The 16,044-nt window shown below is 44.2% G+C and overlaps 1 protein-coding gene across 2 annotated transcripts in view; it reads right to left on the reverse strand.

The window, feature by feature from the left end:
* HBP1 (HMG-box transcription factor 1) overlaps positions 1–16,044 on the reverse strand; it is a 329,971-nt gene that overhangs the window by 204,794 nt on the left and 109,133 nt on the right. The gene's annotated exons all lie outside the window — the stretch shown is intronic.

The raw sequence follows: 16,044 nt of genomic DNA on the forward strand, positions 1-16,044 counted from the left end.
CACATTCCTCCCACGGCCCAAAAAAACTTTACTGCTAAGAGATGTAGAGTCTGTGCTCGAAGAGGTATCAGGAAGGAGACTAGGATGTACTGCCCGGATTGTCCTTCTAAGCCTGGGCTGTGTGGGTGGCTGTTTCAGGAGCTACCACACACATAAGAATTATTGGGAAATACCGTGAGCGTAAACTCCTGTTTTATATTTTCATTTGTTCAGTTTCACGGTTGGCATTACGGTCATGTATTCAGTTAGAGCTTTTGTGTTTCTAGTTTTGTACTTATTTATAATTAGTGGTTTCTTTGTTGTTTAAAAACAAAAAAAAGTGATGGCGGCGTGCGTGGGGTGGCGCTTGTCTGGCGGTGTGCGTGGGGTGGCGCTTGGCTGGCAGTGTGCACGGGGGTGGCGGTGTAAATACTGACTTGATTGACCTGCAGTTGGCTACTGCAACACACTGCCAGCCAAAGGCCAGTCCACACACTCCCATCAGGTGGCGTGATTGCTGTATCAGGCATGAGGGCGTATGTAAGTGATGGGCCCTTGAGTGGCGCTGTCTGTCGATGCAAGTGTTGTAATGTGCTGGGCCCATGGCTGGCGGCGTGAATTGTCTTTTTTTTTTGTCCTCATACACCCCTAATTGGATCAGCTTCATGTTATCAAAATGATCTCACTTACATATAAGTCCATGACGTCAAAAAAGGGGGGCTTGGGTTTCTCTCATTTGATCTCAATAACAGACCACTCGCGAGTTCAATTAACCCAGCCTTTAATCATTGGACAAGACTTACATTTATGAAAATATCTATTAAGCAGTGCTGTCCTGTACAACAATGGCCCATAAATGTGACCATACCTCCGCCTTCCCCTCCCTATTCGCATCCTTAATTATTACCTCCCACCTAGAAATCCCCTTAAGTGCCCACAACCAATCCGTATAGGACGGAGGGAGAGGGGAAGTCCACTTACAACATATTTCCTGCCTTAGCAAAATTATCGCAAAACAAATTACTCTCCTTCACCCTATTCTTAACTTCACCTTCATTCGGGACACTAAAAATCACTAAAGGGAGACTTGGCACTATCAGTCGTTGCACAACCTTCGTAATAACCTTACACACTTTTACCAAAAAGCTTTGTACCAATGGGCAATCCCAGAACATATGGACGTCTGATGCTCTCAAACCACATTTTGCACAGTTAACTGAGTCACCTCCTCTCATCTTTGATAGCTTCGCTGGTGTAAAAAAAAAAGACCCTATGCAAGGTAAAGAGGTGGTTCCTTAATAGTGATGCTAACTTAACTTCTTCACATACATTATGCATTGAGTCTCCCCACCATCTTTGTATTTGATCTACAGGCATAACTTCCCCCCAAAGAGAGTGCGGCAAGTTGAAATCCCCATCCTGCACCTCTACCAGGGCCCTATACTAACTGGAAACCTTTGCTAAACTTGCGTGGTTATTTATTATATTGTCTAAGAACTGATTTTCAGCCCCCCAACCTGGCTATAACCTTCTGAGACCAATTCCTCAATTGTATATATTTCAGGCTTGATAAACTATGACCCATCCATTCCGAAAGATCTTCCCAAGATAATAACAAATCTATATCGGCTAGTTCCCCCCAGTATTGGATCCCCGCTCTCTTCAGCGGCAAAGCTAGCACATCAGTGAGACATTCCTGCGTCCCTGGGGACTCCCAAACCGGTGCCCAAAAATGTTAATACTCAATACCTGCCAATTGCCGCACCCTATACCACACTTTATCCGCATCCTGCAATATCTTAAGTCTCACTTTCTTAAAAAACTTGAGATCCTCAAACGTATGCAAAAAAATAAATAGCCGCGCCTTTAACTGTTGTTAACATACAATTAAGCATTTCTCCAACTGCTGCATATTCTGGATCATTAAATAACATTCTTACATTCCTCAAATGGAATGCCCATGCGTAATATTGTAAATCCGGAAGTGTGAGGCCTCCTTTCTCCTTCCTTCTACGCAGTTTCTTCCATGCAATCCTAGACCCCTTCTGTGCATGAATGGTCTTGTGCATGTCATGTATGACAGGTGTGTGAATGGACTGTAAAGCGGTTGGTGCCTTGTCGTGGCTTTACAGCTCACGAGCTGTGAGTCATTGGTTCAGTTTTTTGGCCTTTCAGTTATTAACCGTGCATTTCATTTTTGTGAAATTTCTTGTTAATAAAACTTGATCTACTGAACCATCACTCACCCTCGTGCAAAATCCAACCAGTATGTGTGGTAAAAATAAAACCTGCTCCACTGTAATCAGGCGTCGCAGCACACCCATGACCCGCTAGGTGTCTCAGGTGGGACTCCAACGATGAAGCATTTCACCAACTTGGCTGGTGGGTGAGGGGTCTTTTTAACATAACCTAAGTGCATTTCGTTTCACAATTTTAGTGTTTGGAACATCACATAAGTATGTGGACACATCAAAATGATCTATTGCAAAACTACCTGTGTTTGGGAGGTGGGGGGGGGGGGAGGGGGGGCACCTATGTTTTTGGTACTGGCTTTCATCTAGGGAATCCTACCAAACCTAGACAGGTTTTAAAACTAGACACCCCAAGGGGTCCAGGGAGGTTTGGCTTGTCAAGATCCCCCAACATTTTCTTACCCAGACTCCTCTGCAAACCTCAACATTTGCTTAAAAAAGCATATTTTCCTCACTTTTCTTTGTAGGATCACTGCTCTGACACAAATTTCCTACCACCCAGCTTTCCCCTCAGTTCCCAAGTAAAATTATACCTCACTTGTGTGGGTCCCCAAAGCAGAGTCAGCCTAAAAGATGTATAAAAGAAAAATATGTGCTCATCAACTCGCTGTCCTAACCCCTCAATCTCTACAGGTTATTGGCATTTTTCTGTTGCAGGCACCTGGGCCACCCACACAAGTGAGGTATCATTTTTAATCGGGAGACTTGGGGGAACACTGGGTGGAAGGAAATTTGTGGCTGCTGTCAGATTCCAGAACTTTAGGTCACTGCAATGTGAGGAAAAAGTGTTTTTTTTAGCCACATTTTGGGGTTTGCAAAGGATTCTGGGTAAGAAAACACCGGTGGATCCATTCAAGTAACACATTCCTGGATTCCCTCTGATGTCTAGTTTTCAGAAATGTTTGGGTTTGGTAGGTTTCCCTATATGGTTGCGGAGCCCAGGACCAAAACCGCAGGTGTCCCACTCCACCGCAAAAACAGTTTTGTATTTGATAAATCTGATGTGTCCACATAGTGTTTTGGGGCAGTTCCTGGCACGGGCACTAGGCCTACCCCCACAAGTGAGGTACCATTTTTATTGGGAGACTTGGGGGAACGCTAGGCGGAAGGAAATTTGTGGCTCCTCTCAGATTCCAGAGCTTTGACACAGAAATGAGTGGAAAAAGTGTTTTTGTTGGCCAAATTGAGGTTTGCAAAGGATTCTGGGTAACAGAACCTGGTGAGAGCCCCACCACAAGTCACCCCATCTTGGATTCCCTAGGTGTCTAGTTTTCAAAAATGCACAGGTTTGGTAGGTTTCCCTAGGTGCCGGCTGACCTAGAGCGAAAATGTACAGCTAGGCACTTTGCAAAAAACATGTCAGATTTCAATGTAAAAATGTGATGTGTCCATGTTGTTTTTTCCGTCGCAAGCATTAGGCCTACCCACACAAGTAAGTTACCATTTTTATCGGGAGACTTGGGGGAACACAGAACAGCAAAAAGTGTTATTGTCCCATGTCTTTCTTAAAAAAATTTCCTCCCAAATTTTTGTGTAAAAAAAGACGTCTATTTGAGAAATGCCCTGTAATTCACATGCTAGTTTGGGCACCCCGGAATTTAGAGATGCGCAAATAACCACTGCTTCTCGTCACTTTATCTTGTGCCCAGTTTGGAAATACAAAGGTTTTCTTGATACCTATTTTTCACTTTTTATATTTCAGCAAATTAATTGCTATATACCAGGTATCGAATGAAAATCCACTGCACGGTGTAGCCCATTTATTGGCTCTGCGTACCTAGGGTTCTTGATGAAGCTACAAGACCTATATATCCCCGCAACCAGAAGAGTCCAACAGACGTAACGGTATATTGCTTTAAAAAATCTGACATGGCAGGCAAAAGGTAAAGAGTAAAACGTGGAGAAAAATGGCTGTTTTTTCACCTCAATTTCAATATTTTTTATTTCAGCTGTTATTTTCTGTAGGAAACACTTGTAGGATCTACACAAATGACCCCTTGCTGAATTCAGAATTGTGTCTACTTTTCAGAAATGTTTAGCTCTCTGGGATCCAACATTGGTTTCACACCTATTTCTGTCACTAACTGGAAGGAGGCTGGAAGCCCCAAAAATAGTAAAAATGGGGTATGTCCCAGTAAAATACCAAAATTGTGTTGAAAAATTGGGTTTTCTGATTCAAGTCTGTCTGTTCCTAAAAGCTGGGAAGATGGTGATTTTAGCACCGCAAACCCTTTGTTGATGCCATTTTCAGGGGGGGAAAACCACAAGCCTTCTTGTACAGCCCTCCCCCCCCACCCCCCCCAATTTTTTTTCTTTTTTTAAATGAAATTATCGCTGTATTTTGGCTAATTTCTTGGTCTCCACAAAGTTTGGGTACCTCTAAAATCCCTAGGATGTTGGGGGAAAAAAAAAGGATGCACATTTGGCGTGGGTAGCTTATGTTAACAAAGTTATGAGGGCCTAAGCGCAAACTGCCCCAAATAGCCAAAAAAAGGCTTGGCACTAGAGGGTGGGGGGGGGGGAGGCCTGGCAGCGAAGGGATTAATGGGCTTGCCTTTCAAAAATCCTTTGTTATCATTGGTAAATGCTTTAAATTTGTCCCTCCTTGGGGTGGTTTTGTTACTGTGTTGGCCATCGACCCTGTCTGTTACATGGATAATTGCACTTTTGCTGATAACTTTGACTGCGAGCTAACTTTTTTCCTTTTGTCTCTCTCCTTGGGGCTCACGCTCATGACGGCTGTGGAGCTTTGAATCGGCTTGCTTATGTCAACTGTTTTACTCTTTCTTTTCAGTTTGTGTGGCAAGAAAATTCCAGTTATAAATTTACAACGCTAACAGCTCTAACTCGAGCAAACGCAAGACCCATTGCTTTACAAATGCTTGTTATACTTGCTGTTACACCCCTACCCTCCCTCCTGTTCACCACCTCCACCCACCCTCCTGTTTTCCACCCCACCCAGTTGCCACAGCCAATAGTTTGCCCATAGGTGAGACCGACTGACTTTGCCAGTGCTCATTTATTACTGGAGTAGTAGTAGAGAAACGTGATTGATAACAACTTAGATAAAGCTGAGAAAGGGTGAAATGATCGATAAGCAAAGCGAGCACCCTTGGAATGCACTCAATGAATAGTGGCTGTAGGAAAGTGGACTTCTTTGAGGATGTCCCCACACTTTTTGCCCCCTTCAGAACTAGTAGATGCTGGCTTTTGACTCGGACAGTGCACAGAGGCCTGCTGACCAGACCTCATTGTCAGTGTTCTTTCCCCTAAAACAAGTCAATACCTATTGTGACCCAACTGGCATCATCTTTAGCACCTCTGGCACCTAGGGCATGGGTGGTCCCTGAGGGCTCAAGCATGTCTTATGCCACCCTAAGTGACCCATCCACGTAATTACACACAGGTTGCCATCGCAGGATGTGTGATATGGTGCAAATCGTGTTTGAAAACACGATATGGCACACTCCAGTGTGCCACGACAAAGACAGTGCATGGGCTATATGTAAGTCACTGCTACAGGAGGCCTTGGAGACCTAAGGAAGGGTGTATTATGCTGCAGTGGGGACATATTTGCATGAGAATATCTGCATGCCCCTGTGATGTCTAAGTAAATTCTTAAGACAAGTGAACAGGATCATCATCTTAAGGTATGTACTGGGCACTGGTCAAAACAAGTTTGCCAGCTACTTGATGGCTTCACTGAAAACTAAAGTGTTTGATACCAAACACCTTGTACTAATAAACCCACACTGATTCCAGTGATGAATTTATTAATACATGCACCTAGAAGGTGTCTTAGAGGTACCCCCTGAAACCTAGTCCTCTATTCCACTGGCTGACTTGTACAGTCCAGCCTACCACCACAGACATGTTTCTGACCCCCTGCACATGACAGCCCATGCTCTTGGAGGCCACAAACAATGCCTGCTCCAGAGGAAGGTGTTCACACCTCCTCCACAGGATGGTTATTTATCTAGCATACCAAGGCCAGGGACCTTATAGTCCCTGACACCCTCAATATGGAACCCTGGCTTCCACTGGTCTTGGGTGATACCACACCCTGCTCTGATGCCCATTTTGCACCAGGACAGGCATTAAATTAGATAGTCAGAAGCTGTTTTACACTCCCAGGCTTGTCGCAACACAAGGGTGGCTTACCTGAAGTGAATACAAAAATAGGAATTCTACAGTCATGTGGTTGGTGGACTTAGGCACTCTGGGACAGGGTTATGCCCACTTCCCACTGGAAGTGGTCAAATAAGGAGGGTGTAAGCAAGAACTGAGGAGCAGCAACTGACTTGGCCCCAACTCTGCCGGCATGCCTGCTGTCCTAGACAATTGCACCAAAGTTGACTCATCCTGCAGGTGCTCTGCCTCCAAAAGCCTGGGAGGACTGCCAGCACCTCAAGGAACCACCAGCAGCCACTATGGAGTAACAGAGCTACTCCCCTGCGCCATGCAGGCACCCAAGAAGAACAGTGAGGGCCCTTCACTGTGGAAAACCTGATCTCAAAAAGCACCACTGCAGCAGAGACCCCCATCAAGAGTCGAAATGGACCAACAAGGTCCTGTGACTCTCCAGAGCTGAACCCCCCCACTGTGGGTTTGGCCAGATTGGTCCCCCAGTCGCAGCCTGCAACCTCTTATGCAGGAACCAAGAAGTCTTCATGACGCGCCCTGCCTGACAAAGCATCATTGCACACGTGCCTCCCAGCCTGAGTTACCATGGATCGACGGTGTGTCTGCATGCTCAAGACTTGAGCCCCGTTTGGATTCAGCCAGACTGGTCACCCAGTCCCCACTAGCAGCCTCTTTTTCCCAGGACCTTTTCCCATTAAAGTGAATGTGACACCCAACACTGTAAAGCACCTCTGCACCCGGACGCCACAGTGCCTCCAGAAGAGACCTGTTGGTGCTGCCTTGGACCTTGCCCCATACTTACCTTACTTCCAGAAGAACAGTCCTGTAAGTCGTTACCACATACCTGTCTGCAGTATATGTTTCTTTTCCATAGGATAATATTAGGGCCCCCGAAACTGAACAGCACCTCTTCACCCGGATGCCCCAGAGCAAACCATGGTGACCTGCTGGTGCTGCCTTGGACCTTGTATGGTGTATACCTGCTGGTGCTGCCTTGGACCTTGTATGGTGTATATGCTTCTTTTCCGATAGGATAACGTTACCACATTAAAGTGAACGCAAGTGTATTTGCTGTACACTTCAAAACTGCTAACCTAAAAGTACTCACCCAATAACGAAGTTCTTGGTGTTAAAAAAAAATATATAAAAATGTGTTATTTTTCTAAAGTGGTGTAGATTTCCTTTGTGAGTATGCGTGTGTTTGTGTGTGCCATTTATTGACTGTGTGTATGCAGCAAATGTCTAACACTCCCTTTTGATTAGCCTAAGCTGCTCAACCACCCTGCCACAAATAGAGCTCTTGGGATTTTTAAAGAAAGCCCTGTCCACTCTAAAGGGATACCTGCACTCTTTACACAGCATAGCTCTTTTTGGTATATTATATAAAGACTCCGCTTCCTACAATCTCAAAATTGCAATGCGAGAACAAGAGGCAGCAGGTTTGCGGTGGTTGGAATTTATCAAGATTTAGCAAGATTTTTGTGTTAAAAAAATTACACAATAGAGTGGCCCTCAGTAGATGGCAACAGTGTTACAATACAATGGCAAAAAAGAAGCAAGTTTTGGTCAATTTGCACTGTCTTTGCATTTAGGCAGAATTGGCCACAGAGAGTATCTTTGTAATACAAATCAGAGATGGTGTGTTAGTGTAAGACAATCAAGCTGGCTAGCAAGGGTTTAGAAATGGGAGTATAAGTACACTTCAAAGTGAGCAACAAAGTCTGTCGGAGATAAGCCATAGAGTTGCAACTGTTATCAAGTAGATTCCAGAATGAATTAAGAAGAGCGAAGAGAGAATGGCCCAGCCCAGCCTCAGTGAGGTGTGGTCTTTGCCTGGGCACATCCCGCTTGCGGGAAAGCGGAGCGTGCTAAACAGTGCTCCCTCTGAGGCCCCTCCTCCTCTCTGGTGGAAAGGATTGTGGATGCTGGAGTCCCAGCAGGTTTGATGCCAGCAAAGTCTCTCAGAATGACCACGCTTGCGGGATGTTGCAGCGCGCTAAATAGCCTTTCCCTTTGTATCCCCATCTCCTCTCTGGGGAAAATAATTGTGGATGTTGGGGTCCCAGTGGCTTTTGATGCCAGCAAGATTCCTCAGAATTACTTAAATCATTCTCCATCATTGAGGTGGAAGCCCCCACAGTAAATATTGAATGGAGTACATTATTATATATAACCTGTAAAACTTAAGTATCCTGTTCATATTATTTTAACAGGAACCAAACTTCAACCAATCAGACTACGGGACCCTTATCGCCACTCCCCTTAGAGGCTACATTACTTACATTTTTTCTACTACAACTTTGAAGAATAAATAGCCTGGTTAAATAGGAGGGGGGGTGGTCATATGTGAGTCTATGAAAGATACCAATAGTGGAGAACTACAGTTACTTTTCTTCCTTCTCTAGAACGGGATCTTTCATAAATGGACATGTCTGAATAGGAATAAATGCATAATCATTGCAGTGGATGGTGGGACATGAGTAAAACAAGAATCATCTTATAGGAAAAAATTAAGCAATACTGCTTGTCCCACAGCTGCATTCTTTTTTTAGCACTTTTGAATATAAACAGTTTTGTTCAGTGAATAGGTTTGTAAATTTCCAAGTTGTTGCCCTACAGATATTGTTTATTGACACAAAGGCAAATTGATCAATACCAAACAATCCTTGTGCTCTTGCTTTCCCTTCCAAAGGTCTTCTTGTTTTAGAATGACAGAACACAATAGCCACAAAGATCCAGCAGATTGTGCTTTGTTTTGAAAGAGAGGCCATTACGTGGTACTGTAGGCAACCAATAGTTGATCTGTCTTTCTGATCTTTAGTTCTGTCAGTACAGAAATGCAAATATCTTTTTATGGCAATATTTTAGGTGCTTTTCCACTACATTTTAATTACTTTGAAAGAATGTCTTTAAAACCACATGCTCATTTAAGTGAAATTCCGATGGTACCTTCGGAACAAGTCAACGGTCCTTCTGGATCTTCAATACCATAGCTTTGTTGCCTCCTTATGTAAGATCTGCCTTGGCTCCCCATTGTTAGAAGGATTCAATTTAAAACCTTGATGCATATCCAGAGAGCTCTACATCTTATGCTGTGGTCCCCACAACTCTCCAGAATTTGTCCAAGCCTTATTTTCCATCAAGGGAACTCGGGTCCTCAAACTCCTTTCTCCAAAATTCCAGTCGAGTAGAACAGGAGGCAGCTCCGGCATGGCACTAGTGGTCAAGCTGTGGAAAAGGCTCCTTATCTCACTCCGGCTTACGAAGAACCACTCCTGATTCTTGAAAGATCTTAAAGCATGGTTATTTAAGCAAACACTGATATAACTTTCTTGGCTGTACCACCATTCTAAGACGCCTCCCTTTCGGGCTCACTTCTCCCATTTGTTGAGGGTTACCACATAAAAGCTCTTTATGAGCAATAGTAGCACTCTACAAATCATTTGTGTAGATCCTTCAAAGTTTTCCTATAGAAGATAACAGTTGAAATAAAAAAAATATTGAAATTGAGTTAAAAAAAACATCCATGTGTGTCTACGTTTTCATCTGTAACTTTTTCTAACTACAGCAGATTTTCGAAAGCAATATACTATTACGTCCGCTGGACCCTTCTGGTTGCAGGGATATATAGGGCTTGTAGGTTCACCATGGACCCGAGGTACCCAGCGTGCATAACTGCGCTGTACCTTGCAATAGTTTTTCATTGTGTACCGGGTATACAACAATTCATGTGGTAAAATATAAATAGTGAAAAATAGATATCAAGGAAACCAATGTATTTCTGAAATGGGCACAGGATCTGGAGTTTAGAAGCAGTGGTTATTCGCACATCTCTGAATTCGTGGGTACCCCTAACTAGCATGTGAGTTAGAGGGTATTTCTCAAAATTACTTCTTTCCTACATTTGGAAGGTGCAAATGCTGAGAAATACAATTGATAATAACACATGCTCTACTACTCTGTGTTCACTTAAGTTTCCCAATAAAAATGGCACCTCATTTGTGCGGGTAGGCCTAGTGCCTATGACAGGAACCGGCCCAAAACACAACATGGATACATCAAATTTTTCTATGCAAAACTAACCCATTTTTTTTTTGCTAAGTGAGTAGCTGTAATGATTGGACCTTAGATCAGCCAGCACCTAAGGAAAAACCAGTACATTTTTTAAAACTAGACACCTAGGGAAATCCGGGGAGGGGTGGAAACTTGTGTGGCTCCCACCACATTTTGTTACCCAGAATTCCTTGCACACCTTAAACTTTGTTAAAAAAAATGTTTTTAAAAAAAAGAAAAGACAACATTTTCCTCACATTTCTGTGATGGAAAGTTCTGGAAACTGTGGGGAGGCACAAATTTCCTACCACTCACCATTCCCCTCGGTCTCCCGATAAAAATGACACCTCACATGTGTGGGTGGGCAAAGTGCCTACAAAATGCAAGGGCCAAAAACTTGTATATTTTGAGGGGGAACCAAAGCAGGTCTAAAAGGGCAGTTTTCTTAATACGTTTTTAGTCTGACTCTGTTTTGGGCACTCCACACAAGTGAGGTATCATTTATATCGGGAGACTGAGGGGAAGGCAGGGTGGTAGGAAATTTGTTATTTATTTCGGTTTCCATAAGAATATGGCACAGAAATGCAACGAAAATGTGTCATTTTAGTCACATTTTGAGGTTTGATGGGCATTGTGGGTAAGAAAATGGCATGGGATGGATGCGAAGCAGACCAACTTGGACTCCTCCAGTTTTCTATTTTTCAGAATTGTTTGGGTCTGGTAGATTTTTCCAGGTATCAGTCTACTGAAGCCCAAAAAGTGCAGATGTTAACCATTGCAAGTGAGATGAGACTGGAAGTTGGCCAAACTGTCCTGGCCTAATTTGTAAAAACAACACCCACCAAAATTAAATATCCTCATGCTTGCCATTGGAGTGAAATGCTTTGGTCTGCAGGGAAGCAGATAAACTTTCCCCATTTTTGAGGGGGCATGGCCATAGCCATGCCATGCAGCACCCACCCCTACAAAAAAGTAATCCCTGGTATCTAGTGGGCTTTCTGCACCCACTCACAGCCCCCCGTGGCAGATGGGGGTAATTAGCTCCATCTGCTCCTGGGGGGGGTGGGGGGGGGGAAGAGGGGGTGCTTGCAGAAAGACGGTTTCCCTATATTTGAGGGTGGGTGGATGAAACAGCATCTCCATGCAGGGCAGACTCCACCAATGCAAATACAAAAACCCTGGTGTCTAGTCTGTGTTCTACGCTCTGCCCTTGTGGGGTGGAGGAGGGGGGGGGGGGTGGGGGGGGTGTTCAGAAAGGCTGTTCCTGTTTGTGTCTGGGAAGGGATGGGGGGCATTGGCATGCCCATTTTCGGCCGCCCCCACCCCTAAAACTTAAAAAAAAAAAAATAAGTAAATAAATAATCTCTGGGTCTGGTGGGTTTTTCTGACCCCTCTCCCACCTCTTTCCCAGCTCCAGTAGCTATTTAGCTATTTTTACAAAAACAGCAGAGGGGTTTGGGGCTTGTGTGATGAGGGCAAAATGGTTCTCTTCTCGGCACAGAAGCTTCGGTATGTATGATTGAACCATTCTGTCGCACGCACCAAAGGGGTGAATGTAATCTGATCATCCCTAAATTGTGTTTAGTGCCCCTCAATAGTAAGGGTTTGTATTTCACCTGCTCTTCCTCAGGAAGTCACTGCTAGAACAATGCCATTTTCCATGAAAAATATTTAAATTCAGCTTTACAAATGGGTTCAAAAGGACTGTTCATTAACCGCAAACAGTTTTGAAATGCCAAGGATTTGGCGGATGCTTCAGAGTTTATGTTCTAAAAAAATCTTCAAAATAACTCCTTATCAATTTGATTTCACCACAGGGATGATTTGAAGGTAGAGCTCCTACAGTGTGACACAGCTCCTAAATGTACTTTAACAGACATGTGGCAAAGGCCTGATCATGCAAGATAAAACAGATAAGGTAGCACCTGCTCTAGTAAAGAAGATAAACAATGACTATTATTGTCCAGCCACCATACATGGAATAGTTTCCATTTAAATTTGTAAGTTCTGCTTGTGGTTTACCCTCTAGCTTTAGGTGAGAGCTCATTACAACCCTAAGATATATCAAGATGAGAGTATACATTGTGCTCAGGAGCCAAGTCAATACATCTTAAAGATTTTGGATCTAGGCAAAGTGGTTGCCTCCTGTGTAGACTCAACACATTGTGAACTGGTGTTAGCTGAATAGGATGTTGTTCCGAAAGAAGTAGCTCCATGAACCAGTACTGTCTAGGTCATTTTGTACTATTAGTAAAATTCTTCAAAATTACAGACATGGGACTTTCAAAGAACATGGTTGTCTCATGTATTACTTCTAAATTAACCTGTCTAAACCTATACTATGTACCAACACTGGACATACCATGAACCTTTATTTGATACAGGACATGTTTAGTATTCATATGGAACTGTTGGACTGATTTAATTAGTGATTTCTCTGACGATATTTCTTATGATTGCAAGTTCATCATATATTTTTATGTGAGATGCTGTTTTATTTGATCTTACACCCAAAATCATATGCCATTTATAATTTGGATGCGTCATATGACTAATTGCTTATTCACCTCTTTTCAGTGCTTCTATTTCACTTCCTGTAGATTTATGAAAACTTTTTTTTTTTAGCTCAACATATTCTCTGCACCAAACTCTTTTTAAGAAAGAGGTTATAATACTCAGCCCAACCACACAAGGCAGTTACTTCATTGTGTGTTCTTAATGGAATGGGGAATGTTTAAGATGGCGCGCCTGTCCTCACCACTGCGATGGGTACGATATAGTCCCTATTTTTGTTGTGTTTGATCAGGCTGTAAGAAGCTGAGCTCTGGTTGCAGTAAAAAAAAAAAAAAAAAAAAAAACCCTCGTTTAAAAATAAAAAATTTTAAAGCAACTTTGACTGAAGTGCACTGGGTTCCAACCTGGTCCACAGCGCCAGTGTTCTTTCCCCAAAACAAGACACCTGGTCAGTTGAGCCCCAAGTCACCAGGCCCTGTAAGTCCCTAGTAAGTGGTGCCTCTAGTACCTAGGGCCTAGGTTCTGCAGAGGGTCCCCAAGACCTGCAACACAGCTTGTGCTACTTTGAGGTACCCAGCACCAGACACGGTGCTCCCTAAAACTGAAAACACAACATGGCATACAGTCTGTGTACCATGTGCCCTAAACACTGCATGTAATATTTGAAAGTCACCCCTACAGCCGGCCTTACAGCCCAAAGGCAGGGTGCATTATATTACATGTGTGGGCACATCTGCAATAGCACATATACCCCTACTTTGTTTTTGTTGATTGTTAGACACAGTAAGTGCACAGGGAAGCCATTTTACGTACGCATGTGCTAGACACTGGTCAACACAAGTTCACCAGCTAAATGATGGATTCACTGAAAATAGCGATGTTTGGTATCAAACATTTCGTACTAATAACCCCTCACTGATTCCAGTGATGCATTTATTAATACATACACCCAGAGGGCACCTTAGAGGTGCCCCATAAAAACTTACCAACTGCTTGTGATCTCTCAGACTATTACTAACCCGTCTGCCACCAACAGACAGGTATCTGACCCCCAAAGGTGAGAGCCTTTGCTCTCTAGAGGTCAGTACAAAGCCTGCTCAGGCAGGGGTGTTACACACCCATCCCCACAGAATGATCTGTATTCCAATGAAGGAGGCGTCAAAGAAGCCCACTGCCTTTGGTATGCAGAACTGGTTCTCCTCAGATGAGGATGATGACCACCCTCCCCCAGGGACCATCTGCCACCTGGTAGGCGGAAAAATTAGCTATGCAGTAGGAGTGTTGCACTTCCTGGCTGGACACACCCCTAGGGTGACCAGTCCGAAGTATACACAGGTTAGGAAATTCCGCCATCTTGCGTGTGGTAGAATTTAGGAACTCTGGACAGGGTGATGCCCACTCCCCACAGGAAGTGGTCATCTAGGGGGTGCTGTGATCCCAAAAGTAAGTAGCCCATTGGCTACTACCCTCCACTCCTGTTAATGCCCCCTAAGTTAAGTATTTAGGGGACCTCCTGATACCAGGAACGCAGATCTTTGATGGACACTAAAGAAGGAGTGGACAAGAAGCCTGCTGAACCCGAGAACCGTGGAGCATGACAAACCAACCCATCCTCGCGGAGCAATTGACCTGTCCTGTCACCTCCAAGAAACCAGGAGAAATGCCAGTGCTTTGCAAATTGTCAAGAAGAACTCCCTGGAGTAGAATAGATTTGCATTTGCTGGCAGCCAAGAAAGAACACTGAGGACCGGGACCGCCAAAAATCCAACGTTAGACAGTACCACTGCACCTGAGCTGAAGTGGGCCAAAAGTGCTAGCGTGGTTCCCAGGCCCTACAGAGACAAAGCCCACCCGAGCTTGCATTCTGTAGACTTTCCAACAGCGTTTGAAGCCTGATTCTGTAGACCCCCCTCCTTCACCGCAACTGCCTCTGGTGTCAGACACGATGGTCCACTGCACCTAGACAGAGGAGAAGAGGATCACTGGAGTCCCTACGTCCTGAGCATCACCAGAACTGAACACCCTCAGTGGTTCATCCGGACTGGACACTCAGTCCACCTCTGCAGCAACTTTGTAACCGGACAGTGCCCATAGACTTACACATTTGTGTTTGGTTGCTTTTGTTGCCATAAGTGCGCTTGGTATGCCCAGACGAGGGTCCCGGGCTCACCGTGCCACTGGATTCAAGCTAGCCTGGCTGAAGAAGGATGATACCCTGAAACCGATCCAAGGATGCTTGTTTCTGGTGCAGGGAGGACCTGGCCTGGCAGTTCGGGCTGGACTGTTCCCATGGGGAACAGAGTCAAGATTGATTTGCATATGGCTGGGTCCAAACTGGGATGGCATAGTGAGCAAAAGAATTGCTGGATTAAACCCAGATCTGTGACTGGGTGTGAATGTTAGATTGGCTCCGCATTCCGTCCATCATTTGTGTTTGTAGACTTACACAGGGCACCCAACGCTGAACTGCACCCGGCCGCCCCTGTGCCGCCCAAGGTGACCTGCAGGTGTGGCCTTGAGCCTTCCCCCATACTTACCCCAAGTCCAGGAGATTGGTCACACAAGTCGCTGTACTATACCTGTATGCAGTGCTTGTTCTTCCTCCACAGGATCACATTACCGCATCTGAAAAACGCGCTGTCAACTTTTACAAACTCAAAAAATTCCTAACTCGAAAAGTACTGACCTGATCAAGGTGATCTTGGTATCAAAGTTTATATAAAAGTATGTTATTTTTATAAATTGGTGTTGGATTTCTTGGACTGTGTGTCTCACTTACTGTACGAGTGTGTTCCTTACTTGCTTAGCACTACCCACTGATATGCCTATCTGCTTTTTGATAAAAATATCTAGCCTAACTGCATAAGACAGATTTTTTTTTTCATGTATTTTAAATATGCTCGGGCGTGCTTAGGCGGACCTGCCGGTCATGGTTTTCTTTGGCTATTAATTTAAAAGACAGATTACCACCTACTCGCTCTGTTCACGGTTTCTGAGGAAAAGGTTTGGCAGATTTTACAGTCCTTCACCTTAAGAGAGGGTAGCTGCCAGTAAATGAAATCCTTGTTGGTATCTTCTGAATGCAGTCTCCTCTTCCCAAAAC

Source organism: Pleurodeles waltl, chromosome 4_1, assembly GCF_031143425.1.
Source record: "Pleurodeles waltl isolate 20211129_DDA chromosome 4_1, aPleWal1.hap1.20221129, whole genome shotgun sequence".
Classification (NCBI taxonomy): Eukaryota; Metazoa; Chordata; class Amphibia; order Caudata; family Salamandridae; genus Pleurodeles; species Pleurodeles waltl.